This window comes from Oncorhynchus keta, chromosome 3 (genome assembly GCF_023373465.1).
Source record: "Oncorhynchus keta strain PuntledgeMale-10-30-2019 chromosome 3, Oket_V2, whole genome shotgun sequence".
NCBI lineage: Eukaryota > Metazoa > Chordata > Actinopteri > Salmoniformes > Salmonidae > Oncorhynchus > Oncorhynchus keta.
In genome coordinates, this window is record NC_068423.1 from 11579057 (window position 1) to 11600253 (window position 21197).

General features: G+C 43.7%; 1 long non-coding RNA gene across 1 annotated transcript; it reads left to right on the plus strand.

Annotated features, from left to right (window-relative positions):
- Positions 1-16664: 16664 nt before the first annotated feature.
- On the plus strand, positions 16665-18886 carry LOC127913456 (uncharacterized). The gene is made up of 3 exons (XR_008085582.1): positions 16665-17001; positions 17324-17471; positions 18797-18886. It is a non-coding gene; the product is annotated as an uncharacterized LOC127913456 (long non-coding RNA).
- The last annotated feature ends 2311 nt before the right edge of the window (positions 18887-21197 follow it).

The window sequence follows — 21197 nt, forward strand, 5'->3', positions numbered from 1 at the left end:
TGCAGACGGTGTCAAAGAAACAAAAGTTTATTTCTTGTACAGGGGCAGGAAAACGACAGGTCAAAGGCAGGCAGAGGTCAGTAATCCAGAGAGGGTGCAAAAGGTCCAGAACGGCAGGCAGTCTCAGGGTCAGGTCAGGCAGGGGTGTATAATCTAGTGAGGTGGGGCAAGGTAAAGAACGGCAGGCAGGCTCAGGGTCAGGGCAGGCAGAAGGGTCAAAACCGGGAAGGACTAGAAAACAGGAGCAAGACAGACAGGAACAGGGGAACAAACACTGGTCGGTTTCACGAAAACAAATTGAACTGGCAACAGACAAACAGACAACACAGGCATAAATACACATGGGATAATGGGGAAGCTGGGCGACACTCATATGTTTCAAAACAGACCAAAGATACATTAGGATCATTGTAGAAGCTTTTTCAAAAGCTTTTTCTGCGTCAGATACTAAAGACCAAAACCCAGCAGCTTACATAATAAAAAAATTCAAACAGTATCTTCTAGACAATTTCACAGCACTGAGACTGCGCTTGTCAAGGTAGTGAAAGACCTACTGCTATTCTTATTAGGAGGTTGGAAGACTTGGTTGGTCTACGAGGACAGATTCTTAACTGGTTCAAATCCTACCTCTCTGAGCGCTAACAATTTGTTCCGCTTGGCAATCATTTATTTGACGTTCCAAGGTTGAATTTGGTGTTCCTCAAGGTTCTGTGCTTGGACCCCTTTTATTTTCCTTATACATGCTACCCCTTAGAAAATGTCATCCACTAGCACAACATACACTTTCACTGCTATGCTGATAACACCAAATTGTATTTTAATCGAGATAATATTTTACAGTCAGCCTGCCGTGCATAACAGATAGTAGTAACTGGATGGTTTTAAACTGATGATACTATTTGGCCACAAGAAACTCACAAAGTTTCAGCGCTCACTCTCAACATTAATGGTTGTCTCATTACACCAAACATGGACGTTAAAAACCTTGGTGTTACCTTTGACCCCGGCCTAACTTTTGACAACCACATAAAAGGCATATCCTAAACATTTCCAGTTTTTTCACTTCATCACTCAGCCAGATGCCAAAAAATTGTTCCATGCGTTTATTTAATCTCGATTAGACTACTGCAATGCCCTCCTCTCAAGCTGCACATACTGCACTATTAAAACCCTACAACTTATACAAAACACTGCAGCTCGCATTTTAACCAACATTAGAAAGCACTACCCTCCAGTTTCATCTGCCTGTATGGTATTGGTCTGATTTTATGATCTTCCTCTTAATATTTAAAACCTCTGCTTTGCCTTGCCTGGTTATATCTGACAGACATGCTCGTTCCACACAACCCCAGTGAGGGAGCTCTGCTCCCAAGGAGCTGGTCCACTTACTGTACTTAAATGCAGAACCAAAGCAGGGGGTGGAGCATTCTCTATCAAAGCTCTTCGGTTATGGAACAGTTATAGCCCTGTCAGGTTATTGCCCTGTCAGGTAAGAGGGGCAGACACCATTGAAGTTTTTAAATCACTTTTAAAACCTCACCTTTATAGCCTTTAATCAGTGGTTGTTTTCGGCATCCTCTGTGTTTTATGTCATTTTTTTGTTCTGTTACTTTTTACCTCGCCAATTTCACGATATTCAACGAGTAGTTACAGTCTTGTCCCATCGCCGCAACTCCCATACGGACTCAGAAGAGGCGAAGGTCAAGAGCCATGCGAAGCCACACTGCTTCTCGACAAACTTCCCGCTTAACCCAGAAGCACCAATTTCTTCGGAGACAACACAGTACAACTGGCGACCGTGTCAGCATACATGCTACCGGCCCGCCACACAAGTCGCTAGAGTGGGATGGGCCAGCCAAACCCTCCACTAACACGGACAATTGTGCGCCGCCTCATGGTCAGGGCCGGGATAGTGACGCCTCTAGCACTGCGATGCAGACCCTTAGACCGCTGCGCCACTCTAGCACTGCGATGCAGACCCTTAGACCGCTGCGCCACTCTAGCACTGCGATGCAGACCCTTAGACCGCTGCGTTGATTTGATTTGCTACATAGACACAGGGAATGGAAATTGTGGTTGCGACATACTTAGCAAATAATCATTCTACCCAAGGTACGTTTTTGTAACCCACAGAAGAAAATGTGAAACCCTTATGTTAATCCTTATATTAATCCCTTATAATTATATAATGCATAATATCCTGTGCATGGATATATCAATATTATGCCTTGATCCTGTCGATTCCAACATGTTGGCCTACATTGTCAGTTCCTTGTGATTATTCCTCAAATGATTATTGTTGTAAAACAGTTTAAATCTCCCAACTTTCTAAATCTCCCCATGAAGTATTTCTAGCTCAAACCTCCTCCCTCTCAGCTCCCTCTATCTTTTCCCTGGACACAGCATACAGTATATTCAGATTGTGAGGAGGTGGTGCAAGGCTTTGATGTTTCATAGAACAGAATTATAGATGTCTTTTACATAACCGCTCCCTCACTGGAGGAGAGGAAAAGAGAGAGAAAAAGAGGATTATCGGCCCAAAGTTTTCAACACTCTATCGACTGGCTGGCTGTCTCTCTCATCCTCTCCCTACCCCTCTCTCTCTCTCTCATCCTCTCCCTACCCCCTCTCTCTCATCCTCTCCCTACCTCTCTCTCTCTCTCTCTCTCCCTCCCCCCTCTCTCTCTCTCTCTCTCTCTCTCATCCTCTCCCTACCCCCCCTCTCTCTCACCCTCTCCCTACCCCCTCTTGGCCATCTCTTTCTCCCCTCTCATCCTCTCTCTCTCTCTATCTCATCCTCTCCCTCCCCCACATGCCCATCTCTTTCTCCCCTCTCACTCTCATCCTCTCCCTCCCCCCTCTCTTCTCACTCTCTACTATTCCCCCTCTCTCGCCCATTTCTTTCTCCACTCTCATCCTCTCCCTCCCCTCTTGCCTCTCTCTCTCTCTCTCTCTCTCTCTCTCTCTCTCTCTCTCTCTCTCTCTCTCTCTCTCTCTCTCTCTCTCTCTCTCTCTCTCTCTCTCTCTCTCTCTCTCTCTCTCTCTCTCTCTCTCTCTCTCTCTCTCTCTCTCTCTCTCTCTCTCTCTCTCTCTCTCTCTCTCTCTCTCTCTCTCTCTCTCTCTCTCTCTCTCTCTCTCTCTCTCTCTCTCTCTCTCTCTCTCTCTCTCTCTCTGAATCCTTGGAGGCTCCTATACGTGTTTCTGTCTGAAGTTGAATTTAGGTTGGCTGTTTGAGTGATTGTCTCTGTAGATTAGGAGAGAGGAGAGGAAAGAGAGGTAGCATATTTACCCCTCTCCCAGGGTATTTTCTTCACTTGCCAGACGTCTTAGGGATCCCCCAGTCAACACCTGTACCCCCTCTGCCACCCTCTAGGCTGGGGTTCAGGACTGTTGCAGTACACTGACAGCTCCACGTGGTTGACAACCAGCCAGCTGATATCTTGGCACCTCTTCCTGTATATTTTTCCCAGAACTGATATTAGCCTACAAAGACGCAGGATGTGAATATGTACTATTCAGTGATGTGCATGGTTGACTATTCCACATTGTCATGAATTTGCCCTGTTGGTGAGGGTTATGACCCCCATAAATACATTTCCCCCTTTTCTCTCTCTACTCTACAGAATGGACTCTTGGAAGGACTCTTGTTAACATAGAGAGAGTATGGTAACATCAAAAGGTTGGGGAAAAGAACAATCTTTATGTAATCCAACCAGTTGTCATATCAGTTGTCGTCTGAGACATTATTACTGATGATAGGATGACATAAACTATATCTTGGAAGTCTATACATTCAAGTTATCAGATTCACATGGAATTGTTGTGCAATTTAAATGTTGAAATATGAAACTATATGTGAAAAGATTAAATGTGATTTTAGTTTTTAAAATGAGAGAATTGTTTTCATAAGTAAAATATACTCAGTGGCCACACCCACGTGAATAGGCATTGGTTGGAAATGATGAACCAACCCCTTTTCTACATTTCTATAAGAGCCCCCATGACTCAATTCACGGCGAACTAAGCCAACCTCAGCGTGAGCTCTGGTTGCGAATGGTTGAACGACTACAACCTAATGAAATTAACATTGTGTTCCCGATGACATGAGGACTGATGTCCATACGTTTAGAAGGGTGAATTTCAACGTGGAGGTGACGATCGCCACGCTGGAAGGATGAATTTCGACTATACCAGCCAGAATATAGCATGAGCTTATAGTATGGCAACTTGGTACGGATTTTGAACTCTTATTCACCAAAGAAGTGATACATCCTAGACGTCGAGTTAGCAGCAGCAGCTGTAAACGTACATGGCCTTGGAAAGGACGGACAATCTCTTCAGAACGACAGAGTACTACAACGTATCCGTTCTACCACGCAACGATGGTACGACACCGTATCCGTTCTATCACAAGATGACAGACTACAACGTATCCGCCCAGAAATATTCTTCAAAGGACAAGGGAGTTCTCTGCTGGGCGACCCAGCCTTCCATCTTCGACCAATCTGTCAGAGTAAATATATTTCTTGCATTTTCCTTTTCCCGAATGGGCGGTTATTTAGAATGCATAAGATTCTGTATTTCCGATAGCATAGCTTCATAAGATCAGATAGAGACCCAATCCTTTTGTTTCTCAGTCTTCCCACATTTTAATTCAAACCCAACCACCTTTCTTTGTCTAACCAGCCGTCATATCGGTTTCTTCCGCCAGGGACATTTTCTTTTATGACATAATTAGTAATCAGTGTATGATCCATCCTGTGTATATGTAATTCTGTGTGATTATTTAAATATTTAGTAAATAAATAAACCAAATTTTGTATTGCTGATTCAACTTGTTAGCCAGGGTTCATGAAGATAACCAAGAATTCTATGACGTTCAGATGAGACTGAATAAGGTGACGATTAATAAGTGATTGCTATTGATATAAAAGATTACCAGGTCTTTAAGAGTTTATTCGGAAGACAACAGCGCTATAAAGGAATCTATAAACATTCTTCTGTGGTGCCCCAACTTCCTAGTTAATTACATTTACATGATTAGTTTAATCAGGTAATATTAATTACAGAGAATTGATTTGATAAATAGCATGTCATATATCACTTCATCCATAGTAAAGACAACATTTAATGTGACTTCAGTAACTGTACAAGAACCTCTTAAGGATATCTAAAATGACATACCCAAATCGAACTGCCTGTCGCTCAGGACCTGAAGCAAGGATATGCATATTCTTGATACCATTTGAAAGGAAACACTTTGAAGTTTGTGGAAATGTGAATGTAATGTAGGAGAATATAACATTAGATCTAGTAAAAGATAATACCACTTGGAAAGGCTAATATATGACTTAGGAATCTACGTGCAATTTAGATCTTGGCCACTAGATGGCATCATCGTATGTGCAAAGTTTAGACTGATCCAATGAACCATTGCATCTCGGTTTGGTAGCAAGACTGCCCAAATGTGCCTAATTGGTTTATTAATAACTTTTCAAGTTCATAACTGTGCACTCTCCTCAAACAATAGCATGGAGTTATTTCACTGTAATAGCTACTGTCAATTTGACAGTGCAGTTAGATTAACAAGAATTTATGCTTTCTGCCAATATAAGATATGTCTATGTTCTGGGAAATTGTCTTGTTACTTACCTCATGCTAATCGCATTAGCCTGTGTTAGCTAAACCGTCCCCGGGGGTCCCACTGATCCAGTAGAGGTTATTAACATGCATGTGAGTGTACCAAATAGTGTGTGTAGGGTAGATATAATGGTCTAATGCAGGCCTGGGCAATTATTTTCCATGGAGGGCCATATTATAATAGATTTTTGCCATCGCGGGCCAGAATCATATTACAGGATTATACATCATGTGTATGCCTGTGTTGACAGATATAGCTACTGTCTATCTACTGTCACATCCAGATATGCTACTTATTTAACTTTTTTAACATGCACAGAAATAAACCACATCCATGTTCTCATTTGGTAGGTATTTTCATTATTAAACATGCAATGAACTACACGGAGGGAAAAGTACACTGTGCATTCAGCACCACGGACAGAACTCTTGTTAACGGGTATGCACAAAAACACAAGAAAGAGAGAGAGCTCAACATTACATTTAAACCACCCAACCAGTGTGAAGTCTGATGGGTATTGACTAGAGCAGTGAAGTCAGGTATAGTTTCTGACGTCGCTATTCGCAGGATTGCTGAGAGTTGAGAGTCAGTAAGAGGTGATCTGTGCCTTGACTTGTTATATTTCATCACTGAAAATGTCAGTTCACATACACCTGGGGTGGTAAAACCTTGGATCATTGTTACTCTAACTTCCGCGACGCATATAAGGCCCTGCCCCGCCCCCCTTTCGGAAAAGCTGACCACGACTCCATTTTGCTGATCCCTGCCTACAGGCAGAAACTCAAACACGAGGCTCCCACGCTGAGGTCTGTCCAACGCTGGTCAGACCAAGCTGACTCCACACTCCAAGACTGCTTCCATCACGTGGACTGGGACATGTTTCGTATTGCGTCAGATAAAAATATTGCCGAATACGCTGATTCGGTGTGCGAGTTCATTAGAACGTGCGTCGAAGATGTCGTTCCCATAGCAACGATAAAAACATTCCCTAACCAGAAACCGTGGATTGATGGCAGCATTCGCGTGAAACTGAAAGCACGAACCACTGCTTTTAATCAGGGCAAGGTGTCTGGCAACATGACCGAATACAACCAGTGCAGCTATTCCCTCCGCAAGGCTATTAAACAAGCTAAGCGTCAGTACAGAGACAAATTCGAATCTCAATTCAATGGCATGTGGCAGGGTCTACAGTCAATCACGGACTACAAGAAGAAACCCAGCCCAGTCACGGACCAGGATGTCTTGCTCCCAGGCAGACTAAATAACTTTTTTGCCCGCTTTGAGGACAATACAGTGCCACTGACACGGCCTGCAACGAAAACATGCGGTCTCTCCTTCACTGCAGCCGAGGTGAGTAAGACATTTAAACGTGTTAACCCTCGCAAGGCTGCAGGCCCAGACGGCATCCCCAGCCGCGCCCTCAGAGCATGCGCAGACCAGCTGGCCGGTGTGTTTACGAACATATTCAATCAATCCCTATACCAGTCTGCTGTTCCCACATGCTTCAAGAGGGCCACCATTGTTCCTGTTCCCAAGAAAGCTAAGGTAACTGAGCTAAACGACTACCGCCCCGTAGCACTCACTTCCGTCATCATGAAGTGCTTTGAGAGACTAGTCAAGGACCATATCACCTCCACCCTACCTGACACCCTAGACCCACTCCAATTTGCTTACCGCCCAAATAGGTCCACAGACGATGCAATCTCAACCACACTGCACACTGCCCTAATCCACCTGGACAAGAGGAATACCTATGTGAGAATGCTGTTCATCGACTACAGCTCGGCATTCAACACCATAGTACCCTCCAAGCTCGTCATCAAGCTCGAGACCCTGGGTCTCGGCCCGCCCTGTGCAACTGGGTACTGGACTTCCTGACGGGCCGCCCCCAGGTGGTGAGGGTAGGCAACAACATCTCCTCCCCGCTGATCCTTAACACAGGGGCCCCACAAGGGTGCGTTCTGAGCCCTCTCCTGTACTCCCTGTTCACCCACGACTGCGTGGCCACGCACGCCTCCAACTCAATCATCAAGTTTGCGGATGACACAACAGTGGTAGGCTTGATTACCAACAACGACGAGACGGCCTACATGGAGGAGGTGAGGGCCCTCGGAGTGTGGTGTCAGGAAAATAACCTCACACTCAACGTCAACAAAACTAAGGAGATGATTGTGGACTTCAGGAAACAGCAGAGGGAACACCCCCCTATCCACATCGATGGAACAGTAGTGGAGAGGGTAGCAAGTTTTAAGTTCCTCGGCATACACATCACAGACAAACTGAATTGGTCCACTCACACTGACAGCGTCGTGAAGAAGGCGCAGCAGCGCCTCTTCAACCTCAGGAGGCTGAAGAAATTCGGCTTGTCACCAAAAGCACTCACAAACTTCTACAGATGCACAATCGAGAGCATCCTGGCGGGCTGTATCACCGCCTGGTACGGCAACTGCTCCGCCCTCAACCGTAAGGCTCTCCAGAGGGTAGTGAGGTCTGCACAACGCATCACCGGCAAACCACCAAGCAAACTACCTGCCCTCCAGGACACCTACACCACCCAATGTTACAGGAAGGCCATAAAGATCATCAAGGACATCAACCACCCAAACCACTGCCTGTTCACCCCGCTATCATCCAGAAGGCGAGGTCAGTACAGGTGCATCAAAGCTGGGCCCGAGAGACTGAAAAACAGCTTCTATCTCAAGGCCATCAGACTGTTAAACAGCCACCACTAACATTGAGTGGCTGCTGCCAACACACTGTCATTGACACTGACCCAACTCCAGCCACTTTAATAATGGGAATTGATGGGAAATGATGTAAATATATCACTAGCCACTTTAAACAATGCTACCTTATATAATGTTACTTACCCTACATTATTCATCTCATATGCATATGTATATACTGTACTCTACATCATCGACTGCATCCTTATGTAATACATGTATCACTAGCCACTTTAACTATGCCACTTTGTTTACTTTGTCTACATACTCGTCTCATATGTATATACTGTACTCGATACCATCTACTGTATGCTGCTCTGTACCATCACTCATTCATATATCCTTATGTACATATTCTTTATCCCCTTACACTGTGTATAAGACAGTAGTTTTGGAATTGTTAGTTAGATTACTTGTTGGTTATCACTGCATTGTCGGAACTAGAAGCACAAGCATTTCGCTACACTCGCATTAACATCTGCTAACCATGTGTATGTGACAAATAAAATTGGATTTTTATTTGATTTCATTTAGATTGTTGTCATCTGATAGGGAACAGACTAGTAGTGTCGGAAGGTGGGTGAGATTGTTGTCATCTGATAGGGAACAGACTAATAGTGTCGGAAGGTGGGTGAGATTGTTGTCATCTGATAGGGAACAGACTAGTAGTGTCGGAAGGTGGGTGAGATTGTTGGTTTCTACTTGGCGGGTCAGGGGGAGTAATTTTCCCTTGCAGGCTTTGACAAAGCTGTACATCTGATGTGTGGTAGGGGAGATCTGCATGACCCGACTCTGTCTCTTCCAACAGTGAGACAAACTGCATGTGGTTTAAAGATTTTGCTCTTATGAAGTTAATTACTTTAGTGACTGTATCCACAAAATGGCTAATTTTCAGAACACATTTACAGAACACCTCTTGATGAATAATGCAATTATTCATGCAATTAATGCAATTTTCTGGTCTGGGTTCAGCTCAGCTACTTGGTCTTGTATCCTTTTCAAAAGGCTAATGTTTTTTCCTGTGATGTTTGGGCACCCATCAGTGGTCACACTGGATAACTTTTCAAAACTCAGTCCCAGCTTTGCCGCACACTTATTAACCTCCAATAAATGTTTCCCTGTGATCTTCATTGACTGCACTGAAGCAAGCTCCTCTGTCATTTCAAAGTCAGGGGTTATGCTTCGTAAGAATATCAATAACTGCGCCATGTCACTTGCATCACTGCTCTCATCCAGGGCCAAGAAGAAATAGGTGAAATCCTTTACCTTGTCTTTCAACTGTTGTTCCATATTCTCTGCGAAGTCCTCAACACGCTGTGTCACTGTTCGTCTTGACAGAGAAACATTTCCTAACAGCTCTTTCTTCTCGGGTCAAAGTATTGCTGCAGAGTCAATTATTCCTATATTTCTCTGCATGCTTTGTCTGGAAACAAGTTGTAGTCTTTCAAGACATCGTTGCTATCTTTGCACAATAAGCAAACAGTTTTTCCTTATATCTCAACAAATAAATATTTCGATGTGCACTCTTGCTGGAACACCCTACATTCATTTTCTACTTCCCTTTTCTTAGAAAAATATTTTTTTGCGCAATTTCTAGCTAGCTACTATTTGTGGCGTGTGTCAGCTTGTCCTTGTGCAGTTACTATTTATACGTGTCTTCAAAATAAATGTCCCACAAGCGGTGGGAGTTACATCATTACGCAAAGGTGAGTATTCAGTGGGCTTTTAATTTGAATAAACAAATACGTTTTTCAAAACTTTACTATCACAAATTCTTTATGTGATCTGAGCATGATTCCACGGGCCGTATTGAATCAGGTCGAAGGCCGCATACGGACCCTGGGCCGGTCTTTGCCCAGGCCTGGTCTAATGACTGTAACCCATGTAACACCTAGCTTAGTGCCTATCATAGAAATACAATGGCTAGAACAGCCAAACGCCCCTTTAATTCTACTGTGGTAGCCCCTCTGGCCTCTGACTCCAGCCACAGAGCCCGGGGTGCCGCTGTCCGGTTCAGCTCACTGGACAGTACTCCTCAGTCTATGGAGAACACGGGTCACTCTGCTGTATCCTCTCCCTCCCTTTCTCCTTCTCTCCCTTCCTCTTTTATCAGAACCTCAGGACTGCTACTGTGTAAAAGTGGTACCACTCTCTCTCTCTCTCTCTCTCTCTCTCTCTCTCTCTCTCTCTCTCTCTCTCTACCATTTTTTGGAAAGTATTACCTAACGCATAAGAAAAATAGAGACAAGCCTGATGGAAATGGCAAATGGGTGGATATTATTTTGTTAGGGAAATACAGTTGAGGTCGGAAGTTTACATACACCTTAACCAAATACATTTAATCTCAGTTTTTCACAATTTATGACATTTAGTCCTAGTAAAAATTCCCTGTCACTTTATTTTAAGAATGTGAAATGTCAGAATAATAGTAGAGAGAATTATTTATTTCAGCTTTTATTTCTTTCATCACATTCCCAGTGGGTCAGAAGTTTACATACACTCAATTAGTATTTGATAGCATTGCCTTTAAATTGTTTAACTTGGGTCAAACGTTTGGGTAGCCTCCCACAAGCTTCCCACAATAAGTTGGATGAATTTTGGCCCATTCCTCCTGACAGAGCTGGTGTAACTGAGTCTGGTTTGTAGGCCTCCTTACTCGCACACGTTTTTTCAGTTCTGCCCATAAATGTTCTATAGGTTTGAGGTCAGGGCTTAGTGATGACCACTCTAATACCTTGACTTTGTTGTCCTTAAGCCATTTTGCCACAACTTTGTATATATTCTTGGGGTCAATGTCCATTTGGAAGACCCATTTGCGACCAAGCTTTAACTTCCTGACTGATGTCTTGAGATGTTGCTTCAATATATCCACATAATTTTCCTACCTCATGATGCCACCTATTTTGTGAAGTGCACCAGTCCCTCCTGCAGCAAAGCACCCCCACAACATGATGCTGCCACCCCTGTGCTTCACAGTTGGGATGGTGTTCTTCGGCTTGCAAGCCTCCCCCTTTTCCTCCAAACATAATGATGGTGATTATGGCCAAGCAGTTTTATTTTTGTTTCATCAGACCAGAGGACATTTCTACAAAAAGTATGATCTTTGTCCCCATGTGCAGTTGCAAACTGTAGTCTGGCTTTTTTTATGGCGGTTTTGGAGCAGTGGCTTCTTCCCTGCTGAGCGGCCTTTCAGGTTATGTCGATATAGGACTCGTCTTACTGTGGATATCGATAGTTTTGTACGTGTTTCCTCCAGCATCTTCAAAAGGTCCTTTGCTGTTGTTCTGGGATTGATTTGCACTTTTCGCTCCAAAGTACGTTCATCTCTAGGAGACAGAACGCGTCTCCTTCCTGAGTGGTATGACTGCTGCATGGTCCCATGGTGTTTATACTTGCGTACTATTTATTAGCTTCTAAAGCCATGACATCATTTTCTGAAATTTTCCAAGCTGATTAAAGGCACAGTCAACTTAGTGTATGTAAACTTCTGACCCACTGGAATTGTGATACAGTGAATTATAAGTGAAATAATCTGTCTGTAAACAATTGATGGACAAATTACTTGTGTCATGCACAAAGTAGATGTCCTAACCGACTTGCCAAAACTATAGTTTGTTAACCAGACATTTGTGGAGTGGTTGAAAAACTAGTTTTAATGACTCCAACCTAAGTTTATGTAAACTTCCGACTTTAACTGTAGACTTCGAGACAATTGCGATGGAAACAATGATATAATAACCGAAGTAAAGTTGGAGTCACACGATGATATGTTGTGTTATCCTCCCACCACGACGTGGGATGTGGAAAACCATAAAGAGATTATTTGGCAGATGGAATAATTTATGCAGAACTTCACATGGTTAAGTGAATGGTGATGAGCATGATGCAAATATCCAATTAATATTGAGGGTGTTATTTGTATGCTGGATGATCGTGTTTGCCTGCCAATTATGAAATATAAATGATCTTGCTCTTATCTTACCCTCTTCACTTTGTCAGCGAACTGTTGTCTAGAGAGCATTGGACCAAGACAAGATGGGCCAAGTTAGCTTTTTATCACAACAGTTTTTGTGACCAAACCATCAGTAAAGTTGAAAATGTGATGGAAATGCATTGAACTTCAGTTTTTTATTCGGTACATGGAAACATATGCGAAATATGCCCTCATATGTGGACCTAGGCATGTCTGTGTCCATGTGTGTGTGTGTGCATGTGTGTGTGTGCATGTGTGTGTGCATGTGTGTGTGTGCTTTTGCGACCTTGTGCACTCATACGTATGTATATGTCCTTGTATATTCATTTGTAGCCCTGTGTGTGTGTGTGTGTGTGTGTGTGTGTGTGTGTGTGTGTGTTTGTGTGTTGTGTGTGTGTGTGTGTGTGTGTGTGTGTGTGTGTGTGTGTGTGTGTGTGTGTGTGTGTGTGTGTGTGTGTGTGTGTGTGTCGTCCTTGAGCGCACATATCTGTGTGCGTTAGTGCGACGTGTGCAGAGCCTGTCCAGAGCAGTGTGCTCAGCAGTCGTGCTCGGTAGCACACTAACGCGGTGTGACAGGGCAGAAATACCAGCTCCACCGCCCACGCCCACACATCATCTCCTCTCCCCGCGCTACACCCACTTCCCATTGGCTCCTCACCTCCGATGCTCTTGTCTTCTGCTTGGAGACAGGAGGACCTAACCTCCACCTTCCTATCCCTCCATCCCCCTATCACCTGTTCAACCAACTTCACACCATTTAGGTGTAGATCCAGGAAATGTTAATGTCATGTGGTCTGTGGTAGTTGGTATTGGATCAAACACATCAAACTAATGGTAGCCATGAGTTTGATACCATTCCGTTCGATCCATTCCAGACATTGATGTCAGTCAGCTCACCTCCGTACCCGTCCCTCATTCTCCATACCCGTCCCTCAAGGCATTCTTGTTATTTTCTTATTTCTTCCTCCTCTGCTTGGTTGCTTCACAACAGACCAAGGTGACGATCATATAGCATGTCATTTGACCTTTGCGGCTGTCAATGATTTGACTTCTGACCTTTAACCCTACGCGTGTTTCGATCAGTGCTGTCGAATAGATCATAAAAGTTGAGCGGCCATCAGTGGTGGCTGGTGGCACTTTAAATGGGGAGGACGGGCTCATAGTAATGGCTGGAATGGAATCAATGGAATGGTATCAAAAACCCATCAAACACCTGGTTTTCCGTATATTTGATACCATTTTATTAACGCCATTCCATCCATTATTATGAGCCATCCTCCCCTCACCAGCCTCCACTGGTAACCATACATAATTCTTATCAGTTCTTGATTCTTACCTAATAAGCAGTGTATTTTAAAGCTGAGTGGGGAATAAAAAGGCAGATCCCCCGAAGCAGAAATAGAAATACTGTAGAAGCATTGCTCTCTTGACATTCAGATTAAAGGATGAAAACTTCGATATTAAGTACTCTGCTTCTGTGCATACTGGTGTAGGTTATACAATTTACTTTTCGGACGGTGCCCTTTAAGAAATGGCCTCCTCATCAGTTTGACAATCATATAACATGTTATTTGACCTTAGTGGTTGTCAGAATTTGACATTTCACTACTGTAGAATATACAGCGCATTAGCATGACACAATCTTTCCCACTGGTCACACACTGGTTGAATCAATGTTTTTTCCACGTCATTTCAGTTCAATTACGCCGGAAACCAACGTGGGATAGAAAAACAATAACAAAAACATACAGTGCCAGTCAAAAGTTTGCACCCCATCACTGTGAAGTATTGTTTGTTTTGTGACACATGGCTTTCAGAGCACTGGGTTTCCCGTGATTGATGCCTCCCGTGTTTGATAGTTTTTGCCTGCCTCACAAATGACGCCTTTTGCCGATTCCCTGCCTGTACTTTAGCCTATCGGATTTCCTGTTATCTACCTATTGCCTGATCTCCTGGATTACGCTACTAGCCTTTTCCTTGCCTGTGCGGTTGCCCTTTTGGACCCCCTGTGTATGACCTTCTGCCTGCCCCTGGACCCAGCTACCTGCCTCCTCCTGTGGTCCTTTGCAAGCGCCCTGCGCTTGAAACCAGCTCTCTGTCTCCCCTCGTGTTAATAACAGTTACTTGAACTCTGTGAAGCATTTATTTGGGCTGCAATCTGAGGTGCAATTAATTGCAGATTTCTGAGGCTGGTAACTCTATTGAATTTATCCTCTGCAGTATAGGGAACTCTGGGTCTTTCTTTCCCCTGGCGGTCCTCATGAGAGCCAGTTTCATCATAGCGCTTGATGGATTTTGTGACTGCACTTGAAACTTTCTAAGTTCTTGACATTTTCCGAATTGACTGATCTTCATGTCTTTAAGTAATAATGGACTGTCGTTTCTCTTTGCTTATTTGAGATGTACATGCCATAATATGGACTTGGTCTTTTACCAAATAGGGCTATGTTCTGTATACCACCCCTACCTTGTCACAACAACTGATTAGCTCAAATGCATTAAGAAGGAAAGAAATACCACAAATTAACTTATTGTATACCAGGTGACCAACTCATGAATCTGGTTGAGAGAATGCCAATAGTGTGCAAAACTGTCATCAAGGCAAAGGATGGCTACTTGCAAGAATCTCAAATATAAAATATTTTTTGATTTGTTTAACACCTTTTTGGTTACTGCATTCTTCCATGTGTTATTTCATAGTTTTGATGTCTTCACTATTATTCTACAATGTAGAATGAGTAGGTGTGTCCAAAATGTTGACTCGTACTGTATATACTGTATACAACATTTAAAAAACGTGGAATAGACGTTGAATTGACGTCTGTGCCCAGTGGGTTGATTCTTCCCAAATAAGAAGTGTATTCTATCGTTCAGTGGAGTTATAAGATGGAAAGTCCCCTGAAGCACACGTAGAAGTAGAAGCATTGCTCCCTTGACCTTCGCTTAAAAGCTTCTATATTAAGACGAAGGCTCTGTTTTCTCCCTTGAGCTCGGTCCTTCTAAACAGTTCTTTTTCTGTTTCCTCGTCTCTCTCCTCCCTTTCTCTGTACTGTATATGTCCTTTATTCCCTCCCTCCCTCCCTCCCTCCGTGCTGTTTTTCTCTCTGTCCTCTGGGAAAGGAGAGGGCTGCATGCAGACATGGTGTGGATCACTGAACTTTAAGACAGTGCCTCTGAAGCCCTCCATTTCTCTAGATTACGGTTTCGAAAGCTCTTCGTGGGATGCAGGAAACTGATATGATGTTCTGTTCTCTGCCATTGTTACTGTACGGGGGCTACTGCTCATGTTGGAACGGGGTATTTTTCATTTGTGCTGCTCATGTATTGCATTGTCCGTCTCCCCATGTGCTTGTCATATGTATGGTATTAACTTGTGTTTCGATATCTCTTTGCTGTTATCCCCTCTTCAAACAAACATATTGGGTTTGACAGAATGCTGTGTATGCACGTAATACTACTCTTTGACCTTAATCCTTGGATAGAGGTCCATGCTTTCGCCTGCATTCTTCTCCAGTCCAGTGGGCATATTCCGAGGCTCTTCAAGGAAGAGTGGCAGCATGAAATTCATGCTTTTTTCATTTTCCTCAATTCTGTCTCCTTGTCTCCTTCTCACCCGTATTGGAGGAGAAGATCCAAGCTCCCTCCCCTCGGACCTTCTCCGCCCATGTGTTTTGAGAGTCAGACGAGGAGGAAAGAGCATGCGAGGAACCTTAGACAGATCAATTGAGAAAGAGCCTGAGCCTCCCAGGAGCCCCTCTGCTGTCCATTAACCAATGTAATGGCTTGATCGCCTAAGTGGACGTATAAAATACTATTTGTAAGCTGTGGGCCAATTGGGGTAAATCAGGAAGAATTGGAACAGCCCTCCAGAATGTGATGTGTGGTGATGATGTCTCACCTAGCTATCTTAAGATGAATGTGCTCATTTTAAGTCGCTCTGGATAAGAGTGTCTGCTAAATGACTAACTCCAGAAAGTTAGTCTCCAAAAAGTGTGCTGCTTTTGACCAGAGCCCTGGACTATTTTTGTTGTCTAAAAAATGCAATGAACCTTTATTTAACTATTGAGGCAATAGGGTGTATAATTTGACATGTAGCCTTGGTAATAAACATCACTTGTGAAATGAAACTGCAAATACATTTGTTGAATTCCTTCCTGAAAACCGCTACACCGTTATTCTTTAATTATTCACATGATGTTAGAGACCCGTTCTGAACATGACATCTACCAGCAGGTGGCGATATTGGCTTACCTGTTCTTAGGTCAACCCCAACAACTCCTTGCACGCAATTGAGCCCTTTCAGAAACTTTTTGGTGTACGTGTGTGCGACCGTGCGTGTGTATGTCTGCAATGCACTGTGTGAGGATGAGGATCAGAGAGTTAATGTAATATGCCGACGCAAGCATGTGACAAGCAAGGGAGTGCATTTCTGCATTTCAGAATGTTTGTGCTCAAGTTTCCACGTCTGTGTGTGACCTGTCTGTCCTCTAGCCCCGCTCTCTAGGCAGGTAACCTTTAGTGTCTGTGTGCCTGCCTGCCGGTTAGCGAGCCGCACTGAGCCATGTGGTGCGCCCTTGCCCTTGTCCTTTTCTCAGGGTTCCGGGAGATGTGATGTGACGTTGGGGGCGAGGAGGAAGAGGTGTAGTGTGGGAGCTAGGGAGGTAGGTAGTCCCTATCAGGTCTTTGGCAGTTTCTCAGTAGAATAGTCCATACACAGGCAGCCAAGCTTACAGCTAGAGTAACCCATATGACAGTACAGACAGTATGCAGAAAAGCACAAAATCACATAGATAGGCCTACACAGTCACAGAGCCATATATTGCTCTATACTGTATATGGTAGGATGTCGAATCGAAAATCATATTATGACCAGTGGGTAAAATGTGTTAATCCTGTAGATACTCACCTAAATAAACCAGTGTTCCAAACCTCATGTCTCTATCATAATGCATTAGAAGGTTATTGCCGTTTTTCCCCTTGTAGGACGACCAAGTTTAATGGGACTCGATCAATGAAGGCCAGACAAAAGAAAGTGGTAAAAAATCTGGAAAATAGCAGAAAGGAAAACTGCCAGGCTCCCGTTGAACTCGTCATCGTTCTTCTCGAATCCGGAGGACATCAAACAATAGAGGTAAGATATATATCGATTTTGAGACATGACGTATAGTATTTTCATATTTTACGATACAGTTTTCATATTGATGCAAAATTCTTCTTATTTTTCAAAGATTCCTCAGAAAATCTGTAAAAAATCTCTGTGAAATGTCAACATAGCAGTGAGAGTACCGCAAGCGGTTTTATTTTCAAAGACTTTTCCATTTAATTCAGCTCTTGTCATGACAATAACTATGTAGCTTTTTTACGACCTGTGGAAACAACTTTGCACACAAGCACCACTACAGGTAAAATCCTCAAAAGTCTTCTTAGATATGACGCTACAAGCTTGGCACACCTGTATTTGGGGAGTTTCCCATTCTTCTCTGCAGATCCTCTCAAGCTCTGTCAGGTTGGATGGGGAGCATTGCTGCACAGCTATTTTCAGGGCTCTCCAGAGATGTTTGATCAGGTTGAAGTCCGGGCTCTAAATGGGCCACACAAGGACATTCAGAGACTTGTCCTGTAGCCACTCCTGCATTCTCTTGGCTGAGTGCTTAGGGTCATTGTCCTGTTGGAAGATAAACCTTCGCCCCAGTCTGAGGTCCTGAGCACTCTGGAGCAGGTTTTCATCAGGGATCTCTCTGTACTTTGCCTCGATCCTGACAAGTCTCCCAGTCCCTGTTGCTGAAAAAACTTCCTCACAGGATGATGCTGCCACTACCATGCTTCACCATAGGGATGGTGCCAGGTTTCCTCCAGACGTGACGCTTGGCATTCAGGCCAAAGATTTCAATCTAGGTTTCATCAGACCAAAGAATCTTGTTTCTCATGGTCTGAGAGTTTTAAGGTGATTTTTGGCTAACTCTAAGAGAGCTGTCATGTGTCTTTTACTGAGGAGTGGCTTCCATCTGACTAATCAACCATAAAGGCCTGATTGGTGAAATGCTGCAGAGATGGTTGTCCTTCTGGAAGTTTCTCCCATCTCCACAGAGGAACTCTAGAGCTCTGTCAGTGTGACCATCAGGTTTTTTGTCACCTCCCTGATCAAGGTCCTTCTCCTCTGATTGCTCAGTTTGGCCAGGCAGCCAGACACTAGGAAGAGTCTTGGTGGTTCCAAACTTCTTCCATTTAAGAATGATGGAGGCCACTGTGTTCTTGGGGACCTTTAATGCTGCAGAAATGTTTGGGTACCCTTCCCCAGATTTGTGCCTCGACACAATCCTGTCTCAGAGCTCTTCTGAGAATTCCTTTGACTTCATGACTTGTTTTTTGCTCTGACATGCACTGTCAACTGTGGGACCTTATATAGACAGGTGTGTGCCTTTCCAAATCATGTCTAATCAATTGAATTTAACGCAGATGGACTCCAATCAAGTTGTACTAAACATCTCAAGGATGATCAATGGAAACCGGATACACCTGAGCTCAATTTTGAGTCTCATAGCAAAGGGTCTGAATACTTATGTAAATAAGGTATTTCTGTTTTTTCATTTTCAATACATTTGATACAATTTCTAAAAAACTGTTTTTGCTTTGTCATTCTGGGCCATTGTGTGTAAATTGTTGAGGATTTGTCTTTATTTAATCAACTTTAGAATAAGGCTGTAATGTAACCAAATGTGGAAAAAGTCAAGGGGTGTGAATACTTTCTGAATGTACTGTATTATACACTGTACCCGTACTGCACTCAATACCCGTACTGCACTCAACAACAGCACATACTTCTGGATACACGTGAACGAACACGCATTGGCCTAAGCCAATATGATTTAAGTCTCTTTGGATAAAAGCGTCTGCTAAATGGCATATATTATTTGTATTATTGTTATTATTTCATTCACTCACATGGTTTGATAAATTAATACAGAATATTTCTCTCTGTATAACAGTTGGACAGAGTCCAATAGACCCTTTTACCCCTCCTGCAACATCAGCCCCTCTACTCAAACTCAAAGTCATAGAAACGGGGAGGCATTTGGGCGCTGCACACAGATGGGTAGAAAAAATGAAATCTATTAGTCTGACAGGCCTCCTAGAAAGCCCAAGACATCCTCCTGGGAACTGCTTGGAACGCTTAGCGAAAACCAGAGAGGATAGAGAGAGTGGACCGAGCAATCTGAGGGTGAGGGGAGACAGAGATAGAGAGGGGGAGGGAGGGAGAGAGAGGGTGAGATTGTTAAACCAAATCTATCTGAGAAGAGTGATAGAGAAAGAGTGTGTGTGAATGAAAAAGAGAGACTATTGTAAATACAACCCATATTTATGTTTATTTATTTAAGTATTTATTTAACTATTAACTATTTGCACATAATATGACATTTGAAATGTCTTTGTTTTTTTTGGAACTTTTGTGAGTGTAATGTTTACTGTTCATTTGTATTGTTTATTTCACTTTTGTTTATTATCTACTTTGCTTGAGAGAGAGAGAGAGAGAGAGAGAGACCCCCTTAGCCAGCCAGGTGAGGAGAAAACAGCCTAGCTGAAAAAGGTGTTATTTTCTCTCTCCTTCTATTGAAGGCTATCTGTCAGATCACAAAGGGGAGAGGGAGAAGGCCTCACTCTGGACTGGGGCTTCAAGGCAGGCCAGAGTTGAGAATGCAGCACTGAAAAAGACAAGAGGAGACTTGGAATGAGGGATGGATGGAAAGAACATCAGGTGACAGATGAGAGAGAGGGAGCAGAGAGAGGTACAGTATGGGGGAATAGGTGACAGATGAGAGAGAGGGAGCAGAGAGAGATACAGTATAGGGGAATAGGTGACAGATGAGAGAGAGGGAGCAGAGAGAGGTACAGTATAGGGGAATAGGTGACAGATGAGAGAGAGGGAGCAGAGAGAGGTACAGTATGGGGGAATAGGTGACAGATGAGAGAGAGGGAGCAGAGAGAGGTACAGTATGGGGGAATAGGTGACAGATGAGAGAGAGGGAGCAGAGAGAGGTACAGTATGGGGGAATAGGTGACAGATGAGGGAGCAGAGAGAGGTACAGTATGGGGGAATAGGTGACAGATGAGAGAGAGGGAGCAGAGAGAGGTACAGTATGGGGGAATAGGTGACAGATGAGAGAGAGGGAGCAGAGAGAGGTACAGTATGGGGGAATAGGTGACAGATGAGAGAGAGGGAGCAGAGAGAGGTACAGTATGGGGGAATAGGTGACAGATGAGAGAGAGGGAGCAGAGAGAGGTACAGTATGGGGGAATACGTGACAGATGAGAGAGAGGGAGCAGAGAGAGGTACAGTATGGGGGAATAGGTGACAGATGAGAGAGAGGGAGCAGAGAGAGGTACAGTATGGGGGAATAGGTGACAGATGAGAGAGAGGGAGCAGAGAGAGGTACAGTATGGGGGAATAGGTGACAGATGAGAGAGAGGGGGCAGAGAGAGGTACAGTATAGGGGAATAGGTGACAGATGAGAGAGGTACAGTATGGGGGAATAGGTGACAGATGAGAGAGAGGGAGCAGAGAGAGGTACAGTATGGGGGAATAGGTGACAGATGAGAGAGAGGGAGCAGAGAGAGGTACAGTATAGGGGAATAGGTGACAGATGAGAGAGGTACAGTATGGGGGAATAGACAGACAAACTTTGCCCTCTTTTACATCTTTGCTTTCTTTCACTTATTAATTCTTCTATATTTGTTCCTCATTAGTTGTAGAGAGGTAACCCCACCATAACTACTCTGCACTGAACTGTACTGTACTATATTGTGCTCTACTGTACACTGACACCCAAGTCTTCATCTGCTCCATACTAAACCCCAGTTC